We start from the raw sequence: 24117 nt of genomic DNA on the forward strand, positions 1-24117 counted from the left end.
CCTGTAATGCCAGCTACTTGGAAGGCTGAGGCAAGAGAATTGCTTGAACCCAGGAGTTGGAGACTGCAGTCAGCCAATATCACGACACTGTACTCCAGCCTGGGCAGTAGAGCAAGACACCATCTCAAAAAAAAAAAAAAAAAAAAAAAAGAAAAGAGAAAGACATGCAGCATCACCAGATCACCAGTGCTTCTGATTACTACAGATCATGAATAACTAATCATGGATTAGTGAAGTAAAAATGATTTCAAAGACTTTGCTCTGAATTGAATAAATTTTAGGCATACCTTTGCTTCTACGTTCTGTGATTATAGGAGTGATACAAGACAAATATCTACATGAATGTAAGTTCAAGAGGTTTTTCCAATAATTGTAAGTAAAATCTTGAAGTGATTCTGACATCATGATTTCTAAAATGTTAAGTAATAAGTATTTGTTTCATTACTTGTTAGTGCTTTTATTTTTTCATTCTGATATATAAAATAATGATAAAATGTTACAGTTGATTCAGTAATACATCTGACAATTAGAAAAAGTTGTCATACTAGCTAGCATACACTATGTGTTTTAAATGTAATTAGTTCATACAATCCTGCCAACATTCAAGAAGTAGGCGCTATTACCATTCCCATAGTCCAACACTGAATCTGATCCAAACACTCTGAAGGAAAAAGTAGAAGAATCTGACCTTGATTCAGTCTGTCTCCAGAGGTCTAGCTCACATACACTATGTTCCAATGTGTATTCCCATATATGGTAAATACTTTCTAGGGTTAGTTGCAGGACTCTTACCCTGCTTTATGGTCATGAAGATACTTTCCTAAGTTGTGTTATATACTGTTTTAAATATTTTTATATTTTGGCCTATGATCCACCTGGAATTGACTTCATGTGTAATGTGATGTCAAACGTCAGGTTTTAGTTTCCCTCAAAGAATATTAAATTTTCTAGGACATTTTTATAAAAAACCATCTATTCCCATCCACTGACTTATAAAATATTTGATCATGTATATATATATATTTTTTTTTTTCAGCTGAGTTTTCTTTTTTTTACAGGCGTGCACCATCACATACGGCTTATTTCTGCATTTTTGGTAGAGATGGGGTTTCAACATATTGGCCAAGCTGGTCTAACTCCTGACCTCAAGTGATCCACCTGCCTCGGCCTCCCAAAGTGCTGGGATTACAGGCATGAGCCCACATATTTACATCTTTCAAATAGAATTCGTAAAGAACTTGATACTCCGAAAACACTCTTGGCCAGACAGCAAATTGTGATTGCCCTTATTGGTGCACACATGAACTTGGTGTAAAAACATTCCATAGTCACCTTCCAGTGATATTGTCAGCATCGAAACTTGCAAAGGGGCCATGAGCAGGTTGAAGAAATAATCTCACAAGAGTAGTACAGGATACTACTAAGAAATGTGCATCAACAAAGCTTCTGATTAGCAGAGATATTGATAATGTAAGGAAAATCCTGGATAAGATGTATTGAGAAGTGATTCAGAGTTTGATCTGAATGAGATAAAATTTCAGGATACGTAACGTTAGTGTATTTTGCTCGTATTTCCCATCTCATATAAATCATATGTGTAATATAAAACAATTATCTACATATAATCATAGGTCATGCCACTACACTCCAGCCTGGGTGACAGAGTGAGACCCTGTCTTAAAAAACAAACAAAAAAAAACCACATTTTTTAAAAGAAGAGTTATACATTTGCAGAATAGTTACAAATGTAGTAGACAGTTTCCATAAACTCCACTCACAGTGCGTCTTATATTATTTATCTGGTACATTAATGTGGGACATTTGTCAAAACTAACCAACTAATACCATGTATTATCATTAAGTACTATACACACTTTATTCAGATTTCTTAGTTTTCACTTAATGTTATGTTTTAGGATCTCATCCAGGATATGTTATCACATTTAGATATCATGTCTTTAAGTTTCTCAGAGTTTCCTTGTTTTTGATGCCATTGACATTTCTAATTTGGGATTTCTCTGATGTTTTGCTCATAATGAGGCTGATCCCCACCCAAGGGCGTCTAAGCATTCCCTTTTCACCTCATCCACACCAATATCTATCATTTATTGACTTTTTAATAATAGCCATTCTGAATAGGGTAGGGTGGTATCTCATTGTGGTTTTCATTTGCATCCCAGATGCTGATTCATGTTGAAAATGTTTTCCTGTGTTTGTTGGCCATTTGTGTATCTTTTGAAAACTATCTGTTCATGTCATTTTCTCACTTTTTAATGGGATTATTCATTTTTTTCCTACTGATTTGTGTTTCTTGTAGATTCTTGATTAGTTCTTTGTTGGATGTGTAGTTTTCAAATATTTTTCTCCCATTCTGTAGGTTGTCTGTTTACTCTGTTGATTATTTGCTTTGCTGTGCAGAAAACTTTTAGTTTAATTCCATTTATTTTTTTATGTTGCTGTTGCTTTGGGGGTTTTAGTCAAACATTCTTTGCCCAGGTCAATGTCCAGAAGACTTTTTTTTCTGGTTTTTCTTCTAGAATCTTTCTGGTTTCACGTCTCACATTTAAGTATTTAATCCATCTTGAGTTGATTTTTTATATGGTGACAGAAAAGGATCCGATTTCATTCTTCTGCGTGTGGCTATCTTGTTTTCCCAGTACCTTTTATTGAATAGGGTGTTCACTCTTCAGTGTATGTTTTTGTCTACTCTGTTGAGTATCAGTTGATTGTAAGGCTTCATTTCCGGGTTCTGTATTCTGTTCCATTGGTCTATATGTTTAAGTTTATACCAGTGCCATGTTAGAGTGCCAGCAGATGTTGTAATGGACTGTATTTCTTGACCTCGGGCAAGGGTGCAGTGCTTGCAGGAGACAGCCAGCTGCAGTCATGGTGGTGGGATTTATGCTTAGCCTTTGTTACCCAGGGGAAGTACTCAGGTGATGATGGGCAGGGACATGGAACTCTTAAAAGTCCCCATTCCTGTTCTGCTACTAGGGTAGGTAGAGGGGAAAAGCTGGGTGGGGAGTCAGCAAAGTCCACACTCCGGCTTTCCGAGCGTGGGCACAAGCAGCAGCCCAATGGGGATTGGTGGTTACTTTCCTGGCCACTGGGATAGGATAATGTTCCAGGGAGAAAGAGAATACCCTCTGCTTCACGAGGGTCTGTACATGCAGGGAAGGGTAGCAAATGGCAGGTCAGTTCCCACGACCTCGACACAGCAGGTCTCACACATGCAGACTTCTGCTGGCAAAAAGCCACAACAGCCAGCTAGTTCCAGGCAGTCCAGGCTCAGAAGACAAACCACAAGACTTCCCACTGGAGACTGAAACTGAAACAGTAGCTCTGAGGCCACACCCCTCGATTTGGCACGTGAAGCAGGAATACCCAGCTCCCGTGACCCTGGCAAAAGAATGCTTCCTGCTTGCGTTCTGGTCATAGGGGGTTCATCCCCTGTTCAATACTGGATTGCGCATGTCAGTTGGGAGCTTCTTACAATGTGTGACCACTGCCTGGGTTACCTGGATGTTTTCCACAAGGTTCCCCTATGAATTAGTATCAGGATTATCCTTCTTCTGTCCGTGCTGTGGTCTGAGAGTGGACACGCAGCACATCCAGGTGCCACTCCTTTCATGCTCCCCACCTCTCTAAGTCAGCTCCAGCGCTGGGTAGGGTTAAGGCACTTCCCCATGGACTGGATTGCCTGGCTCCCCAGTGAGAGTGTGTATCATGGAGACTGTCTCCCCCTTTTGCACTCTGAAGACTCAGTTTCCCATCTGACACATGGTGCAAGTTGCTGCCTGCTGCTCCTTTCAAATTATCCAAAGTTTCTTTCAGTTTTTCTGTTGAGTTCCTGTGTTTGTTGGATACAAATTTACAGTGTAAATCTCTACACACTATTTTGCTGTTTAGAAGCAGGGAGGTGTGCTAACGAAGCCTCCAATCTGGCATCTTGAAACAAAAACCCAAGAAGACATGCTCCACTTTATGGGTAGAATGTCTACCAAAGTTATTTGGAACTTTCACCATGAACATTGAATATGTATGTATTCTCCTTTAATAATTATTATATTGATTCAGTCATTTTTTATGTCAGACCCCAAACATAGGTGTTTATTTTACCCTTTACTTTTATTACTTCATTTATTTGATTAAATTGTTGCAGTGTTGGCTATTGGATCATCTGTCAATTTTGAAACACCACCATAATTAAGCTTTGATGTTGTTATGTGGTTGTTTAGTTGTTTGCATTGTTGTTTGGCATTTTTTTTTCTAGCATTACTAGGTGCTCAGGCTAATGGTGCTGATTCCCGCGCAAGCCTGGTATTAACCTTTTTTTTTTTTTTTTCACAGATCCCTCGTTCTTTTTATTGGAAAGTTGAATTACAAATGGAGACCTGCGCCTGGACGTGTTCATCACTCCTGTAGCATCTGTATTCATGATCTTGCCTGCTGACAGATCAAATAAATCTATGTACACTGATTCATATATATACGTATGCATATATGGATATGCACACACACATATATGTAAGTTTATATATATGCACATACATACACATATGTATATTTTACCATGTATACAGTGATAAGGATAGTTCTTTTATTTAATCACATAATCCAAAAAACATGTATAGTGGTTTCAGAACTGGAAATGTATACTTGACCAACTGAAGTACCTATGGATAAATCTTTACCCTTTAGACTCAGAATATTCACTTGTTTGCTAAGTTACTTGGGTCAGCTGCTTTTCCCCCACTCCCTTCAGTGAGGTTATTTCACTGATAATGTTATACAGTCACATTATATGCATAGCCCCATGCTATCTCCTACCTACTGTATAAGATTTTTAATTTGCTTATTTGTATTATAAAGTTATTTAGGATTTGTAAAATATAATCATGTGTTTATCATTACAGTATGATACTACAATAATTTCACTTCCCAGAGGAAATCTGCTGTGCCTCACCAATTTGACCTGCCTCTCTTCCAAGCCCCTGGTAAACACAAAACATTTTATTGTCTCTATGCTTTTTCACTTTCCAGAGTGTCACATAACTAGAATCACACACATATTTTGCCTTTTAAAATTTGCTTTGTTTTTTTGCAATATGCCCTTTAGATTTGTGAAGTGTATTTCATGGTTGTTTAGATTTGCATTTTCCTAATGGCAGAAGACTTAGGCCTCACATCATGTGGTAACTAGACATGACTATAGTATCTTTGGAGATACAGCTATTAAAGTAATTTACCAATCTGATTGTGATATTTATTTTTAGTTGTAAAATATTTTTATATGTTGTAGATAATAGACCCTTTTCTGCTATGAGATTGCAAAGATTTTCTTCTACACTTTGTGTTATCTTTTTGCTTTTAATGATGTACTCTGATTTCCGAAAGATTTTAATTCTATAAAGTTCAATATATTCATGTTTTTTACTTAACTTTTTTGGGCTTTAGCTGTCATACCTTAGAAATCACAAATTATTGTTTAACCTAAGACCACAAATATGTATTCCCATATTGTCTTCTGTGGGTCTGGTATATTTAGCTCCTATATTTGGATATATGATCATTTTGGTCCAATTATGTGTATGGTGTGAGAGAGAAGTTCAATTTGCTTTTGGATACTCAATTGTCCTAGCAACATTTGATGGAAACCTATTTTCGATATTCAATTTACTTAGCTACCTTGTAAAATCATTTCACCATAAAGGAAAAGGGTAATTTTTAGAATTCAGTTCTATTATATTTCTTTTATCTGTAAGTCTGTGTTTACACTAGTACCACAAATCTTGATTATGATTGCTTTGTAGTAACTTTTGAAATTCGAATGCATGAGTCTACTTTGTGAACTCTGCTTTTCATTTGAAAATTTTCTGGCTGTATTGCATAATACATGAATTTTAGAAGCAGCTTGTCAAGTTAGAAAAAAAGTCACCTTCTATTTTTAAAGAGATTGCATTACATCTATATGTGAATATGAAAAATATTGCCACTTAGCAATATTAAATCTTGTGTTCATTTTTATTGACTATTTACCCTGTTTACATACTCCTGTACAATGTTGACAACAAGTGTCAAGAGTGGTCCTGGTCTTGTTTCTAATCTTGTTGAAAAAACTTGAGCCTTTCAGATAAATTGTGATGATATGTGAGGTTTTCATGAATGCCCTTTAACGTAAAGAAAGTTTTCTCATAGGCTTAATTTGCTTTGTATTGTTATCACAAATTGATTTTGAATTTTTCAAGTGAATATTCCGCATCTTTTGAGATGATCATATGGCTTTTGTATTTGATTTTATTAATAAAGGGCATGACACTAATTATTTTATATGTTGAACCAAATTTGCATTTCTGAGCCAAATACCCTTAGTGATGGTATATAATTCTTTTTACATTTGCTGACTTGTTTTGCTGGCACTTCCTTAAGAATATTTGCTTCAATAGTTACAAAACATATTGATCTTAATTTTTCTACCTTGCAGTGTCTTATTTTAGTTTTAGCATCATATAAATTCACCAATAGTATACATTGGAAAGTGATCTCTTCTCCACTTCTGTCATTTTTGTTTAAGTTGTTTTTAAGTTTTAAGAATTTGTGATAGATTGTTACCAATTATTTTCAGGATTGAATAGTTCACCAGTGAAGTCATCTCAACCAGTACAGGGCCTTGACTCCTAACAACAATCATGAGCTTGGAAGAGGATCCTTCCCGAGCTGAACACTTGAGACCTCATTCTTGGCAATGATCTACATCTGAATTCAATGATCCAGAGAAACTGTAATGTGTGCATGTGGTTTTGAGCCATCTAGTATGTTATAATTTATGCAGAAATAAATAGCCCAGCCTGCACGGATGCTGGTGTGAATGCTCTCCCCCATTCTTACCACTGAATGTGAAGAATGGCTTCATGAAACTCAGCTAATTTGTTCTTGACTCTCAGTTCCATCTTCTTAACTCAAAAACTCAGAGTATCTTCAAAAGTCCATGCCACACTACAGGACAGAAACTCTCCTGAAGCAGTGTCTTGAGAAATTGGTAGGGCTCATGTCACTGTCTTGTATGTCTCAGATATCACTGTCCTTCATTGTTTGATATAATCTGTTTTACAAGCCATTGTTCCATATGTTTTGCCCCTTTTTTTGTTTGTTTATACATGTGGTATAGCAGTCTAATCCTCACAGGGAGAGTATCAGAAAAGAGTTTTGCATTATCTAGAGTTGTGGGTCATTGGGAAGCATCTTAGAACCTACCTACCACATCAGTTTCTGTCCAATATGCATCAGTTTCCCCAACATTATTTATTTTGTTGATGTCGACCCTTGTGAAGTTACAAAGTATTTTTTAGCCTGTATCACACAATATGGATGTGTTAAATTTTCTCAAAATTTGACTAAGATTACACATTAACTTACACACATATTTATCTAACTTTGACGACAAAAAACCTGAACAGTATATTATTTAGAAATACAAATATAGAAAATAATAAGAATGAGGGAATGACAAAGCGAATTCAATGTTATAGTAACATTCACCACGGTAAAAGAGAGGATGGAACATATGTGATGCATCAGTAATATATATACAATATTTGGTTATTAATCTTGACAGTGGATTAAGACAAAGAAAATGCATTTTTTTCTATTTTAGAATAGTTTTAAGTTTACAGAACCATTGGAAGTCACTACAGAGAGTGTATGTATATTTATCCAACACAGGGTTTTCTTTATTAACTTTCTACATTACTATGTGGGATATTTTTTCACAATTATCACACCATTATTATACATTTTCATTCATTTAACAAGTGCACGCATTAATTGTATATTTTTTGCCTTAATGTCAATTTTCTGTTCCAGGATTCCATCCAGGATACCACAACATATTTAGATATCATGTCTCCTTGTGCTCTTCTCCACTGTGCCAGGTTCTCAAATTTTCCTTTTTTTTTTTTTTTCATGATACTTACACCTACATTTGGAATTTCTTTGACGTTTTTCTGATGATTCGACTGGTGTGGGTTTAGGTGAGGAAGACCACAGAGGATATGTGCCACTCTGATGACATTATACCAGTTATACGTATTAATATATCTATTTCCCCCTTTCCATGTTGTGCTTTTATTTTAAAGTCACTAAGTACAAAACATACTTCACAAGTGAAGAATTAGCTTTAAATTTTATTGGCAGTGCTTGCAGAAATATCATTTGCATTTCTTTTCCACAGGCAATTTATCTGTTCTCCATCATTTATTATATATTTTAAATTGATTATTTATATCATATGGGGTATTATATAAAATTATAGATAAGTATTGTAAGCTATACTTATACTAATTTATTTACTTTGCTGCTCAAATTGTTTCAGGGTTTGTCATTGGAAGGTCTTTCTGTCGGATCCTGTACCATATGGAATTGCCAACATGATTGCTGTTTGATTTTGTTTGTTTGGTTGGTTGGTTGATTCTGTTGTTCATTAGCATGATTTTACTTGCTAGCACTTTAAGGTGTTCCAGGCTTATTGTGTTGTTTCCCTGCACATGCCAGGTACTATTTTTCAAGGAATCATAGTTTCTTGTTTTTGTGCATGGTATTAGAAAAAAACATTTGGTCTATGTGTGTTCCCATTTCTACTAGGGATCTGTTGATTCCACTCTGTCATCCAACAAGGCAATAGAATATATGTGTGTATACTAACTCTCACATACACGTATATAAATACAACATATGTGTATCTATAAACACACGCATATTTCTACATTTGATCATATATATGTATATAAAGTCAAACATGAATTCCTACTAATGTCCTCAGTACCACATGATGTAATCCAGTACCCTATGAATCAATTTTTTCATTTCTACTACTTGTAGGTAATCTCTCACATTTTTTAAGACATTTCCTTTATTAAGTACAGCATTAAAGGTCTCACATAGGTTTTAACATGTTATTTAGATCATAATTTTATAGACATATTTACATATCTAGCAATAAGGTTTTTTTTCTTTTTCTTTTTTTTTTTGTTATACTTTAAGTTTTAGGGTACATGTGCACAACGTGCAGGGTTGTTACATATGTATACATGTGCCATGTTGGTGTGCCGCACCCATTAATTCGTCATTTAACATTAGGTATATCTCCTAATGCTATCCCTCCTCCCTCCTCCCACCCCACAACAGGCCCCAGTGTGTGATGTTCCCCTTCCTGTGTCCAAGTGTTCTCATTGTTCAATTCCCACCTATCAGTGAGAACATGCGGTGCTTGGTTTTTTGTCCTTGGGATAGTTTGCTGAGAATGATGGTTTCCAGCTTCATCCATGTCCCTACAAAGGACATGAACTCATCCTTTTTTATGGCTGCATAGTATTCCATGGTGTATATGTGCCACATTTTCTTAATCCAGTCTATCACTGATGGACGTTTGGGTTGGTTCCAAGTCTTTGCTATTGTGAATAGTGCCTCAATAAACATATGTGTGCATGTGTCTTTATAGCAGCATGATTTACAATCCTTTGGGTATATACCCAGTAATGGGATGGCTGGGTCAAATGGTATTTCTAGTTCTAGATCCCTGAGGAATCACCACACCGACTTCCACAATGGTTGAACTAGTTTACAGTCCCACCAACAGTGTAAAAGTGTTCCTATTTCTCCACATCCTCTCCAGCACCTGTTGTTTCCTGACTTTTTAATGATCGCCATTCTAACTGGTGTGAGATGGTATCTCATTGTGATTTTGATTTGCATTTCTCTGACGGCCAGTGATGATAAGCATTTTTTCACGTGTCTTTTGGCTGCATAAATGTCATCTTTTGAGAAGTGTCTACTCATATCCTTCGCCTACTTTTTGATGGGGCTGTTTTTTTCTTGTAAATTTGTTTGAGTTCTTTGTAGATTCTGGATATTAGCCCGTTGTCAGATAAGTAGATTGCAAAAATTTTTTCCCATTCTGTAGGTTGCCTGTTCACTCTGATGGTAGTTTCTTTTGCTGTGCAGAAGCTCTTTAGTTTAATTAGATCCCATTTGTCAATTTTGGCTTTTGTTGCCATTGCTTTTGGTGTTTTAGACATGAAGTCCGTGCCCATGCCTATGTCCTGAATGGTATTGCCTAGGTTTTCTTCTAGGGTTTTTATGGTTGTAGGTCTAACATTTCAGTCTTTGATCCATCTTGAATTAATTTTTGTACACGGTGTAAGGAAGGGGTCCAGTTTCAGCTCTCTACGGATGGCTAGCCAGTTTTCCCAGCACCATTTATTAAATAGGGAATCCTTTCCCCCCATTTCTTGTTTTTGTCAGGTTTGTCAAAGATCAGAGAGTTGTAGATGTGTGGCATTATTTCTAAGGGCTCTGGTCTGTTCCATTGGTCTATATCTCTGTTTTGGTACCAGTACCACGCTGTTTTGGTTACTGTAGCCTTGTAGCATAGTTTGAAGTCAGGTAGCGTGATGCCTGCAGCTTTGTTCTTTTGGCTTAGGATTGACTTGGCAATGCGGGCTCTTTTTTGGTTCCATATGAACTTTAAAGTAGTTTTTTCCAATTCTGTGAAGAAAGTCATTGGTAGCTTGATGGGGATGGCAATGAATCTGTAAATTACCTTGGGCAGTATGGCCATTTTCATGATATTGATTCTTCCTATCCATGAGCATGGAATGTTTTTCCATTTGTTTGTATCCTCTTTTATTTCATTGAGCAGTGGTTTGTAGTTCTCCTTGAAGAGGTCCTTCACATCCCTTGTAAGTTGGATTCCTAGGTATTTTATTCTCTTTGAAGCAATTGTGAATGGGAGTTCACTCATGAGTTGGCTGTTTGTCTGTTATTGGTGTATAAGAATGCTTGTGGTTTTTGCACACTGACTTTGTATCCTGAGACTTTGCTGAAGTTGCTCATCAGCTTAAGGAGATTTTGGGCTGAGATGATGGGGTTTTCTAGATATACAATCATGTCATCTGCAAACAGGGACAATTTGACTTCCTCTTTTCCTAATTGAATACCCCTTATTTCCTTCTCCTGCCTGATTGCCCTGGCCAGAACTTCCAACACTATGTTGAATAGGAGTGGTGAGAGAGGGCATCCCTGTCTTGTGCCAGTTTCCAAAGGGAATGCTTCCAGTTTTTGCCAATTCGGTATGATATTGGCTGTGGGTTTGTCATAAATAGCTCTTATTATTTTGAGATATGTCCCATCAATACCTAATTTATTGAGAGCTTTTAGAATGAAGGGCTGTTGAATTTTGTCAAAGGCCTTTTCTGAATTTATTGATGATGATCTAGTCATGTGGTTTTTGTCTTTGGTCCTGTTTATATGCCGGATTACGTTTATTGATTTGCATGTGTTGAACCAGCCTTGCATCCCAGGGATGAAGCCCACTTTATCTTGGTGGATAAGCTTTTTGATGTGCTGCTGGATTCGGTTTGCCAGTATTTTATTAAGGATTTTTGCATCAATGTTCATCAGGGTTATTGGTCTAAAATTCTCTTTTTTTGTTGTGTCTCTGTCAGGCTTTGGTATCAGGATGATGCTGGCCTCATAAAATGAGTTAGGGAGGATTCCCTCTTTTTCTATTGATTGGAATAGTTTCAGAAGGAATGGTACCAGTTCCTCCTTGTACCTCTGGTAGAATTCGGCTGTGAATCCATCTGGTCCCGGACTTTTCTTGGTTGGTAAGCTATTAATTATTGCCTCAATTTCAAAGCCTGTTATTGGTTTATTCAGAGATTCAACTTCTTCCTGGTTTAGTCTTGGGAGGGTGTATGTGTCCAGGAATTTATTCATTTCTTCTAGATTTTCTAGTTTATTTGTGTAGAGGTGTTTATAGTATTCTCTGACAGTACTTTGTATTTCTGTGGGATCAGTGGTGATATCCCCTTTATCATTTTTTATAGCATCTATTTGATTCTTCTCTCTTTTCTTCTTTATTAGTCTTGCTAGTGGTCTATCAATTTTGCTGATCTTTTCAACAAACCAGTTCCTGGATTCATTGATTTTTTGAAGGGTTTTTGTGTCTCTATCTCCTTCAGTTCTGCTCTGATCTTAGTTATTTCTTGCCTTCTGCTAGCTTTTGAATGTGTTTGTTCTTGCTTTTCTAGTTCTTTTAATTGTGATGCTAGGGTGTCAATTTTAGATCTTTCCTGCTTTCTCTTGTGGGCATTTAGTGCTATAAATTTCCCTCTACACACTGCTTTGAATGTGTCCCAGAGATTCTGGTATGTTGTTATCTTTGTTCTTGCTGGTTTCAAAGAACATCTTTATTTCTGCCTTCATTTCATTACGTACCCAGTAGTCACTCAAGAGCAGGTTGTTCTGTTTCCATGTAGTTGAGTGGTTTTGAGTGAGTTTCTTAATCCTGAATTCTAGTTTGATTGCACTGTGGTCTGAGAGGCAGTTCATTATAATTTCTGGTCTTTTACATTTGCTGAGGAGTGCTTTACTTCCAACTATGTGGTCAATTTTGGAATAAGTGCAGTTTGGTGCTGAGACGAATGTATATTCTGTTGATTTGGGGTGGAGAGTTCTGTAGATGTCTATTAGGTCCGCTGGTACAGAGCTGAGTTCCATTCCTCGATATCCTTGTTAACTTTCTGTCTCGTGGATCTGTCTAATGTTGATAGTGGGGTGTTAAAGTCTCCCATTATTATCGTGTGGGAGTCTAACTCTCTGTGTAGGTCTCTAAGGACTTGCTTTATGAATCTGGGTGCTCCTGTATTGGGTGCATATATATTTAGGATAGTTAGCTCTTCTTATTGAATTGATCCCTTTACCATTATGTAATGGCCTTCTTTGTCTCTTTTGATCTTTGTTGGTTTAAAGTCTGTTTTAACTGAGACTAGGATTAGGATTGCAACTCCTGCCTTTTTTTGTTTTCCATTTGCTTGGTACATCTTCCTGCATCTCTTTATTTTGAGCCTATGTGTGTCACTGCACATGAGATGGGTTTCCTGAATACAGCACACTGGTGGGTCTTGACTCTTTACCCAATTTGCCAGTCTGTGTCTTTTAATTGGAGCATTTAGCCCATTTACATTTAAGGTTAATATTGTTATGTGTGAATTTGATCCTGTCATTATGATGTTAGCTGGTGATTTTGCTCATTAGTTGATGCAGTTTCTTCGTAGCCTCGATGGTCCTTACAATTTGGCATGATTTTGCAGTGGCTGGTATCGGTTGTTCCTTTCCATGTTTAGTGCTTCCTTCAGGAGCTCTTGTAGGGCAGGCCTGGCCTGGGGGAGACAAAATCTCTCAGCATTTGCTTGTCTGTAAAGGATTTTATTTCTCCTTCACTTATGAATCTTAGTTTGGCTGGATATGAAATTCTGGGTTGAAAATTCTTTTCTTTAAGAATGTTGAATATTGGCCCCCACTCTTCTGGCTCGTAGAGTTTCTGCCGGGAGGTCAGCTGTTAGTGTGATGGGCTTTCCTTTGTGGGTAACCCGACCTTTCTCTCTGGCTGCCCTTAACATTTTTTCCTGCGTTTCAACTTTGGTGAATCTGACAATTACGTGTCCTGGAGTTGCTCTTCTCAAGGAGTATCTTTGTGGCATTCTCTGTTTTTCCTGAATCTGAATGTTGGCCTGCCTTGCTAGATTGAGGAAGTTCTCCTGGATAATATCCTGCAGAGTGTTTTCCAGCTTGGTTCCATTCTCCCCGTTACTTTCAGGTACACCAATCAGACGTAGATCTGGTCTTTTCACATAGTCCCACATTTCTTGGAGGCTTTGTTCGTTTCTTTTTATTCTTTTTTCTCTAAACTTCTCTTCTCACTTCATTTCATTCATTTGATCTTCCATCACTGATACCCTTTCTTCCAGTTGATCGAGTCAGCTACTGAGGCTTGTGTATTCAACACGTAGTTCTCATGCCATGGTTTTCAGCTCCATCAGGTCCTTTAAGGACATCTCTGCATTGATTATTCTAGTTAACCATTTGTCTAATCTTTTTTCAAGGTTTTTAACTTCTTTGCCATGGGTTCACACTTCCTCATTTAGCTTGGAGAATTTTGATCATCTGAAGCCTTCTTCTCTCAACTTGTCAAAGTCATTCTCCGTCGAGCTTTGTTCCATTGCTGGTGAGGAGCTGCATTCCTTTGGAGGAGGAGAGGCGCTCTGATTTTTAGAATTTTCAGTTTTTCTGCTGTTTTTTCCCCATCTTTGTGGTTTTATCTACATTAGATCTTTGATGATGGTGACGTACAGATGGGGTTTTGGTGTGGATGTCCTTTCTGTTTGTTAGTTTTCCTTCTAACAGTCAGGACCCTCAGCTGCAGGTCTGTTGGAGTTTGCCGGAGGTCCACTCCACACCCTGTTTGCCTGGGTATCAGCAGCAGAGGCTGCAGAACAGCAGATATTGGTGAACAGCAAATGTTGCTGCCTGATCATTCCTCTGGAAGTTTTGTCTCAGGGGTACCCGGCCGTGTGAGGTGTCAGTCTGCCCCTACTGGGAGGTACCTCCCAGTTAGGCTACTCAGGGTTCAGGGACCCACTTGAGGAGGCAGTCTGTCCATTCTCACATCTCAAGCTGCGTGCTGGGAGAACCACTACTGTCTTCCAATCTGTCAGACAGGGACATTTAAGTCTGCAGAGGTTTCTGCTGCCTTGTTTGGCTATGCCCTGCCCCCAGAGGTGGAGTCTACAGAGGCAGGCAGGCCTCCTTGAGCTGCAGTGGGCTCCACCCAGTTTGAGCTTCCTGGCCACTTTGTTTACCTACTCAAGCCTCGGCAATGGCAGGCACCCCTCCCCCAGCCTTGCTGCCACCTTACAGTTTGATCACAGACTGCTGTGCTAGCAATGACTGAGGCTCCGTGGGCGTAGGACCCTCCGAGCCAGGCACGGGATATAATCTCCTGGTGTGCCGTTTGCTAAGACTGTTGGAAAAGTGCAGTATTAGGGTGGGAGTGACCCGATCTTCCAGGTGCCATCTGTCACCACTTTCCTTGGCTAGAAAAGGGAATTCCCTGACCCCTTGTGCTTCCCAGGTGAGGCGATGCCTCGCCCTGCTTTGGCTCATGCTCAGTGCACTGCACCCACTGTCCTGCACCCACTGTCTGTCAGTCCCCAATGAGATGAACCCGGTACCTCAGTTGGAAATGCAGAAATCATCCAACTTCTGCGTCGCTGACACTGTAGACTGGAGCTGTTCCTATTTGGCCATCTTGGAACTGCCCCCCTCTCCCACTTTTGACAGTGAAACAGTTCACCTCCTTTGCATAATTATTGAGTTCCAAAATACTTGCATAGTGGTTTCCAAATTGGTAGTGGAAAGTGTCTGCACCAAGTAAGATGCTCACTTGCAAATCACAAATGTTTTAGACTGTGAATCTCCTCTTATTTCCTAAGTTACTTTGGTCAGTCTCTTTTTCACCCACTCCCTTCATGAATTTTTTTCATACATGTGTTACACATTTATGTTATGTTGTCTGCACTGCTCCCTGGGATTCCCCAACCAACTAAGTAAGGTTTTTAATTTGCATACATCTGCATTCACACTTTGTGATGTAAAATTCTTCAGGATTTGAAAAATAGTATCATTCACCCACTATTCCAGTATAATATAAAATAATTTCACTGTAAAGAATATTTTTTACCTATTCAGCCTTTTTCTCTGAAGTCCCTGCTAACCACTAATCTTTTTACTGTCTCTATAATTACACTTTGTCACAATATCATTTAAATTTAATTACCCACAGAATTCACTCTCCTCAAACTGGATTCTTTTGCTTAAAAATATGCCTTTAAGGCCAGGTGCGGTGGCTCACACCTGTAATCACAACACTTTGGGAGGCCAAGGCAGGCAAATCATGAGGTCAGCAGATCGAGACCATCCTCTCTAACACAGTGAAACCCCGTCTCCACTAAAAATACAAAAAAGTTAGCCAGGCGTGGTGGCAGGTGCCTGTAGTCCCACCTACTTGGGAGGCTGAGACAGAAGAATGGCGTGAACCCGGGAGGCAGAGCTTGCAGTGAGCCGAGATTGTGCCACTGCACTCCAGCCCGGGCGATAGAGCGAGACTCCATCTCAAAAAAATAATAATAGTAATAATATGTTTTTAGTATTTGTGAAGTGTCTCTTGGTTCAGATTTGCATTTTAGTTGAAAGGTCAGGTATTGAGCAACTTTTCATGTGCTTTTTGGACATCTACATAGCATCTTTAAAGGAAAGAGTCTATTCACAATATTTACCCACTTTTATTTTTATTTATTTATTTTAAGTTGCGTAGAAATGGGATCTGGCTCTTCCACCCAGGCTGTAGTGCAATGGGGTGGTCACTGTAGCTCACTGTGGCCTCAAACTCCTGCACTCAAGTGATTCTCATACCTCACTGTCTCGAGTAGCTGGGACTACACATGCATGCTACCATACCCCGCTAATAAAAAAAAAATGTGGGTACAGGGTCTCACTATGTTGCATAGACTGGGCTCAAATTCCTGGCCTCAATTGATTCTTCCATCTCAGCCTCCCAAAGCTCTGGGATTACAGATGTGAGCCACCACACTCAGCCTCACCCACTTTTAATTAGGATATGTCACTTTAATTTTTTAGTTGTAAGATGTTCTATGTATTTTGAACAATACACTGCTATCAGTTGTATGATTTGCAAACATTTCTCCCATTTTTTAGGTGGTTTTGAAGGTGGACTTTGAATTATGAAGTCATTCAATTTTTTTTTTTTTTTTGAGACAGGGTCCCACTGTATCACCCAGGCTGGGGTGCAGTGGCGTGATCTTGACTCACTGCAACCTCCGCCTCCGAGGTTCAAGAGATTCTCATGCCTCAGCCTCCCAAGTAGCTGGGATTACAGGTGTGTGCCACCATGCCTGGCTAATTTTTGTATTTTTAGTGTAGATGGGGTTTCATTATGTTGGCCAGGCTGGTGTCAAACTCCTGACCTCATTTGATCCACTCGCCTCAGCCTCCCAAAGTGTGAGGATTACAGGTGTGAGCCACAGCGCCTGGCCTAAAATGATCCAGTTTCTTGGTTTAAAGGAGGAAGACCACACAGAGAAAATGACATCACATCACATCAAGGTTAAATATTACTAACCTGGTTTATGACTATTGGTATTAATTTTATCACCTGGGTGAGATCATTCTTATCAAATTTCTCCATTGCAAAATTACTTTTTCCCCCTTTCCATATTGTATATTTCAAGAAAAAATGTGAGTATATACAACGTACACTTAAGAAGTGGGCAATCACACTCTCCTCCTGATGAGGCAGAATTAAAACAAAACACAACCAAAAAAACCCTTTTTGGACATGTGTCTATATTTCTTTGTATATTTATCCAATTATTTATTTAAATCAGTATACCAACATAGATATCTAATTTCCACTTATTACTTATTCCACTTATTACTACTTCATTGATTTTCTTGCTAAATTTGTTCCAGTGTTGGCCACTGATACCTCAATAATTATGGTTTGATGTTGTTATGTGTTTGGTTGATTGGTTATGTTGTTGTTTGTCATTGTTTTTAGTTCTGGCACTAGGAACTACAGGCTAAATGTGTTTATTCTCTTCACATGCCTAGTATTCACGATTTCTTCACATTTATTGGAAAATAGAATAAAAAAGAAGATCTGGGCACTCAATGGGTGTACTAATTATGCTTGGGGTTTCTGTTAAATCATGGCTTTTTTGGCTGACAGAGCAAATAAACATGTATATTTGTGAGCAAGTATACACTGATATATGTGTACAAAATTCTTTTTTTTATTTCATTATTATTATACTTTAAGTTTTAGGGTACATGTGCACAATGTGCAGGTTAGTTACATATGTACTAATATAAAGTTCTTCAGTATATGGAAAACATTATTAGGTATCCACCATTACAGTATTAGAGAAAGTAATTTCACTGCCCAAAAGAAATCTCCCGTACTTCACTGATTCAAACTTTCTCTCTCTCCCAAGCCCCTTGTTACCACTGAATTCTTTACTATCACCATATTTTTTCTAGAATCATACAAAGGGAATTACACAGTATTTTGTCTTTTCCAACTTCCATGTTTTTATTTAGCAATATGACATTTAGATTTTTGAAGCATATTTCATGATTGTTTAGATTTTCCTTCCACTAATAATTGCAGGACAGGTGAGCCCCCAAATTAGGGCTTAGACTGGGAAGGTTCTTAGTTTGCCCACGAAATTAATTTAAGGTTGAGCTGCTGGTATTAGACAGCAATTTTTTATTGAGTATTGCTTCTTCCAGAGCAGGAGTAACACATAGGCATTGCATCCAGAGTTGGCAACCTATGACCTTTTGGCAACTGTATTTATACTAAGGTAAATCTGCTTTCAATTACATGCAAATTGAGGGGCAGGTTATTTAGGACTTTCTAAGAAAGGGGCAGTAACTTCTGGGTTGTTGCCATTGAAATTGCGGGTGGTTGCAATGGAATTTGTAAACAGTCATGGTGCTGTTGGGAGTGTCTTATGGCAGTGAGCAATGAGGATAGCCAGGATCACTTTTGTCTCCACCTGCTGGTTTCTGGTGGTTTCTTTACTTTATCCTGTGTGGAACAGATCTTGTTTTGTTCAGTAGGGTTGTTAACAGAAAACAAGTCCTGCCATTCTCTCACCTCATAATGTCAAAAGGCACTGAGTGCCTTTTCATGTGATTTTAGATATGACAATAACTTTTTGGAGAGTTGGCTACTTGAATAACTTTCCAATTTTGATTGGGATATTTGCCATTTTATCTTTGAAGTGTAAGATATTGCCATATATTCTGCATAACAGACCATTATCAACTATAAAATTTGCAAACATTTTCTCCCATTCTTTGGGTTTCTCTGTATTTGATGGTGTACTTTTAATTTCAAAGGTTTTCAATTATAATGAAGTTAAATATATATTTATTTTTTCCATCTTTTCCTGGTGCTTTCAGTGTCATATCTTAGAAAACATTGTTTAACATAGGACTGCAAAGATTTATTCCTATGTTCTTTTCTACAGTTTGTACCTATTTAGCTCTTATATTTCATGTATGATCATTTTGAGTCAAGTTTTCAATGTAAGGCAGGAGTCTGACTTACATGTTGATACCCACTTCTTCCAGAAACACTTGATGAAAAAATTTCTCCATACCTAATTTATATGGCCGCAGTATACAATTATTTCATGATAAATTTAAGAATTTATTTTTGAGCATTATATTCTATTCCATTGAACAATATAAATAGATCCTTACACTACTACCATAAATTTTGATTACTCTTACTTTGTAGTAAGTTTTGAAATCAGGAAGTATGTGTCTATTATGCCAACCTTTTATTACTTTTTCTAGATTATGTAGGCTGCTCTGGCTGTACTGTATTATATATGAATTTTAGAATAACATTGCAAATTTAGGGGAAATTTAAGGGTCAGAACACACTAGTGAATTCTTCTTGATCAGGGCAGGGAAGTGAATCTGAAGACCAATCACATGAGCTTGGAAGGAGACCCTTCTCCAACTGAGCCTCAGCATGGGTCATCATCTACATCTGGACTGAAGACTCAGAGAAACTGTGAGTAATAGGTATGTGATTTTGAAACACTAAAGTATGTAGTAATTTGTTATGCACCAAGTAATAATAAGTAAAATGGCTGACAGTAATTGTCATGTGGTATTCTGGAATAGGTTCTGGAATAGATAAATATATCATTATTAGAAAAGGTAGACGTGTGCCATGGTAGTTTGCTGCACAGCGAATCCCATCACCTAGGTATTAAGACCAGCATCCATTAGCTATTCTTCCTTATGTTCTCCCTTCTAAAGGCTTTAGCCTTTTCTTTAGTCTTAAAGTATATTCTTGAAATATATTTTGAAACTCTACCTTCCATTTCCCACTGTATACTCCTTTGCCTTATGCACATTTATCTAACTATATGTTTGTTAAATTCACACCATGCAAACTAACTATATGCTTTTTAAGAAATTCCAGAGGGTAATTTTAAATGAACTGAGCATAAAGCCCCAGCTGCAGACTTTTCCACCTCTTAATGATTGCCTCAGATGGATAATCTATGGCCCAGCTGCAGTTGAGACAGCATCTGCCTCTGGCTCCAGGTAGAACATAACTCATGGTAGGCATTGGAGAAAGACAAACAGTCCTTGAATTCTGCACAACTCTTGCACACCTCCCATGTCACATTTCTTTTTCTGTAGATCCCTGCCCTCACCCCAAAGTTTCAAAGTGGTCTACAAAGGTGTAATCCCGCTGTTTCCCCACTGCTAGCTTTAGCAAATAAAGCCATGTTCCTTTCACTGCACTTCTTTGTAAGACTGTAGGTCTGCTTTCCAACGAATGGGGCAATTATCCTCAGAAGCACACCAAAGCTTAACCATTTATGCCACCAAAAGAGGCAAGGAACACCGATAAATGCTAACTGCTTGGGGCTAGCTGACCCCATGGTTGGGGCTCTAAAGAATTTCCCTGCACCTGCTGAGATGTTTTTGTCTTGGGGAACTTCCTTTCTCTTCTTGCTGCTGCACCAGCTACCTACTACGCTTCCTTAGCACAGGGCAAGTGACATCTGCAGAAACTGACAGACTTTAGAACGGGGTAAGTGAACCAAAATGCACCCTGAACTACCTACTCTGTGATGTCACTTGAGCTCTGCCCTGTTTAGACATAGCTGCTTGTGACCACCTGGGCTTGTATGGCATCTGTATCTTTGTCAAGACCTGAGCTTTGCTTCATTTGGCCTCAGCTGCTTGGCAGGGAGCATCTGATATTGAAATGAGGTTTCAGGACTTTTATCTGGCCCTTTGGTGGGGATCTGTCTGGGAGTATGCAGTCTGCACCTGCTACTGTGTAAGTGTGTAATATCTACATTCAGGCCTTTATCTCTGCCTCTCTCCCCTCCTCACTCTTTCATCTGCAAGGTGGTCTCCATAAGCCCCACTCCATGCAGGATCCAGCCCTCAAGGAAACAGTCTCCACTGCCCTGGCTTGGTCATTCTAGGACCCTGGAGTACCTCTCACAACTGTGCCAGTTTTTATGGGGAAAGGAAGCATGTGAACCATTCCATAGGTTGTCCAAAGGGCTTTCTGCCATGCTTATGGTACTTTAAATGTTTGTGTGAAAAAAAGCTTAACAGTTTATGGGATTGGTATTTAGGCAGTCCTGACTCCAACCTCTTGCCCTTTTTGTCTGCTGAATTCACCATCTCTTTTGTTGCCATTTGGTTATCTACTAGAGTACTAAGTACAGCAGAACATGGACTTGGGATGAAGTTGATATTCTGGTTAAGGAAGCAGTGGGGGAGTGCTGTGCTAGCTGTTGCTAATCACCAGCCTGGCCAAGGACTTTATTCTCTGATCTCGTTGGCTGTTCCAGTTGTATGGTCAGATTTGCACACATATGCCTTTTGGGTCCATGGGTGGTACTACTTGCACTGCATATATGAAGAGCTAGAAAAGTCTTTCCAACCCTGGAGTTATGGTTGAAGGAATGAGCAGTGCAGAATGGAAGAGAGACAACGAATAAAAGTCATCACTGTTTCAACAGGGTTGAGCAGTATGGATATAAGAACCAAGCCAGGAGGGGAAACGAGGTCTCTATTTCCTTTGGAAGGCCCTGTGGTATATCCTAGCTAAATGTAGAGCCTATTGCTAATGTGTCCATGACAGAGAAAGGTTGCAATGCCGTTTGGACTCTCTACCAATTAGGTTATGAATTTTGGTCTCTGAATGTAAGTAACCCACACTGGACTGTAATCCAGTTAGAGCCATTTTGTCAGAGGTCTGGAAAATGGAAAGTAATATCATATATCCAAGTCTTTATGCTGTTACATAATCAGAGTTCAGACCACAAGAAATGATGCTGGCTGCCAGCTGTACAGAAGGGTAAGAGGAGAAGGAGGTTCTTCACAAGCCATAGAGCCAAACTCAGCCAGAGAGCCAAACTCAGGATAAAGAACTGTGTCTTTTTTTTTTCTTTGATGGAGTCTCGCTCTGTTGCCCAGGCTGAAGTGCAGTGGCGTGATTTCAGCTCACTGCAAGCTCCACCTCCCAGGTTCACACCATTCTCCCGCCTCAGCCTCCCAACTACCTGGGACTACAGGCGCCTGTCACCACACCTGGCTAATTTTTTGTATTTTTTAGTAGAGATGGGGTTTCAACGTGTTAGCCAGGATGGTCTCGATCTCCTGACCTCGTGATCCGCCCCGCTTGGCCTTTTAAAGTGCTGGAATTATAGGTGTGAGCCACTGCGCCCGGCCAGAACTGTGCCTTTTTAATGATCTCCACCCAGCTGCTCCCACAGCTCCAGCCACAGCTGCAATACTCCCTGCCAAAGCTCCATCTAGTTTGCCCAAGATGGCTTCCCTTCATTCTGGGGCTATTGCGTGAGTACAAGGGGTTAGGACATATCTTAAGTATTTAATCTTTTGAGTTGAAATCTGGGCCTTATGTGTTGAGACCCTATACCCATTAGTTCACAGAAAATTTAGAAACTTAATGGTATTTTCATCTGAATCTCTTTTGGTTGGGCTGGAGACCAAGAAGTCATCCGTATATTAGATAATAGTACCTTATTCAATTATAACAATTCTCTAGCTGATGCATTTCCAAACAGATGAGTGTGTCCCTAAACCTCTAGGGAAGAACTATCCAAGTTAATTGAGAAAAAAAATGACTAGCAGGGTCAGCCCATTCAAATGCAAAGAGGAATTGCAAATCAGGATGTAGTAGATTGAAAAAAAAAGCATCTTTAAGATCTAAGAGCTAAACTAATTGACATCCCCAGGGACCTGGGCTAACAGCATGTAGAGATTAGTTACTATAGGAGGTATGGGAATAACAGCCTCATTGACAGCTTGAAGATCTCCAACAAATCTATAGTCTCCATTTGTTTTTTCAACAGGCAAGATTGGTGTATTACAAGGAGACTCACAGGGCCTTATCTATCCAAACTGCAAAAACTTAGCTATTAATGGCTGGATTGCACCTTTGGTTTTAAGGGGTAGTGTCTCTCCCAGGAGTATGGGTTACTAAGCTTAAGTTGGACGCAAACCAGAGGAACGTTTAACACTTTGCCTGGAAACTCAGTGTCCCATACTATATGATTTACTTGAGAGGTTACTTTAATACATAAGCTAGATAAGTTTCCTACTGAGTTTCCTCTCTTATCACAGGAAAGGAGAAGGAGCAACCCCTCCTCTGCCTTGTGATTTCCAAAGATACCACTGTTTGCAGCTATGTCAACAAATCCCTTCCCAACAAGGGGATGGGGCATTCACGCATGATAAGAAAGGCATGTGAGAAACCAGAATCTCTGAAGAGAAGCTTTAAAGGATAGGTAAAATGGCATATGAGATTGTCCATATGTTCCCATGACCATACAGTTTTGGGGTGACGGATGCCCATTATAATAGGTTAAAACAGAGTAAGCAGCCCCTGTATCCAAAAGGAAGTTAATATTCTTATCTACTACTTCAAGGGCAAGTATCCATTAGCTATCTGATGCTCTCCCTACCCAACCCCACCCTTGACAGGCCCCCATGTGTGTTGTTCCCCCATGTGCCCATGTGCTCCCATCATTCAGCTCCGGTGTTTGGTTTTCTGTTCCTGTGATAGTTTGCTGAGGATAATGGCTTCCAACTCCATCCGTGTTTCTGCAAAAGGAGATAATCTCATTCCTTTTTATGGCTGTATAGTATTCCAGGGTGTATATGTACCACTTTCTTTATCCAGTCTTGATTCCATGTCTTTGCTATTGTAAATAGTGCTGCAATGAACATAGGTGTGCATGTGTCTTTATAACAGAACAATTTATATTTTGGGAGGTATATACCCAGTAATGGGTTTGGTGGAACAAATGGTATTTCTGACACTAGGTCTTTCAGGAATCACCACACTGTCTTCCACAATGGTTTACCTTTTTTTACACTTCCACCAATGGTGTAAAAGAGTTCCTTTTCCTCCACAATCTTGCCAGCATCTGTAGTTTTTCTGACTTTTTAATAATTGCCATTCTGACTGGCATGAGATGGTATCTCATTGTGGTTTTGATTTGCATTTCTCTAATTATCAGTGAGGTTGAGATTTTTTTTTTCATGTTTTTTGGCTGTCTGTATGTCTTATTTTGAAAAGTGGTCATTCATCTCACTTGCCCACTTTTTAATGGG

General features: G+C 38.9%; 1 protein-coding gene across 5 annotated transcripts in view; it reads right to left on the reverse strand.

Moving 5' to 3' along the window:
* LOC112205572 (serine/threonine-protein kinase Nek4-like) overlaps positions 1–23446 on the reverse strand; it is a 497070-nt gene extending 473624 nt beyond the window's left edge. For 2 of the 5 annotated variants that reach the window (XR_010151571.1, XR_010151572.1), the window contains exon 1: positions 20426–23441. The gene's annotated coding sequence lies outside the window, so the exon portion shown is untranslated. Of the gene's footprint in view, positions 1–20425 lie in introns of all 5 variants that reach the window. The other 3 variants (XR_010151570.1, XR_010151573.1, XR_010151574.1) reach the window with 3 other exon arrangements.
* Between the last annotated feature and the right edge of the window lie 671 nt (positions 23447–24117).

Source organism: Pan troglodytes, chromosome 16, assembly GCF_028858775.2.
Source record: "Pan troglodytes isolate AG18354 chromosome 16, NHGRI_mPanTro3-v2.0_pri, whole genome shotgun sequence".
Taxonomy (NCBI): Eukaryota; Metazoa; Chordata; class Mammalia; order Primates; family Hominidae; genus Pan; species Pan troglodytes.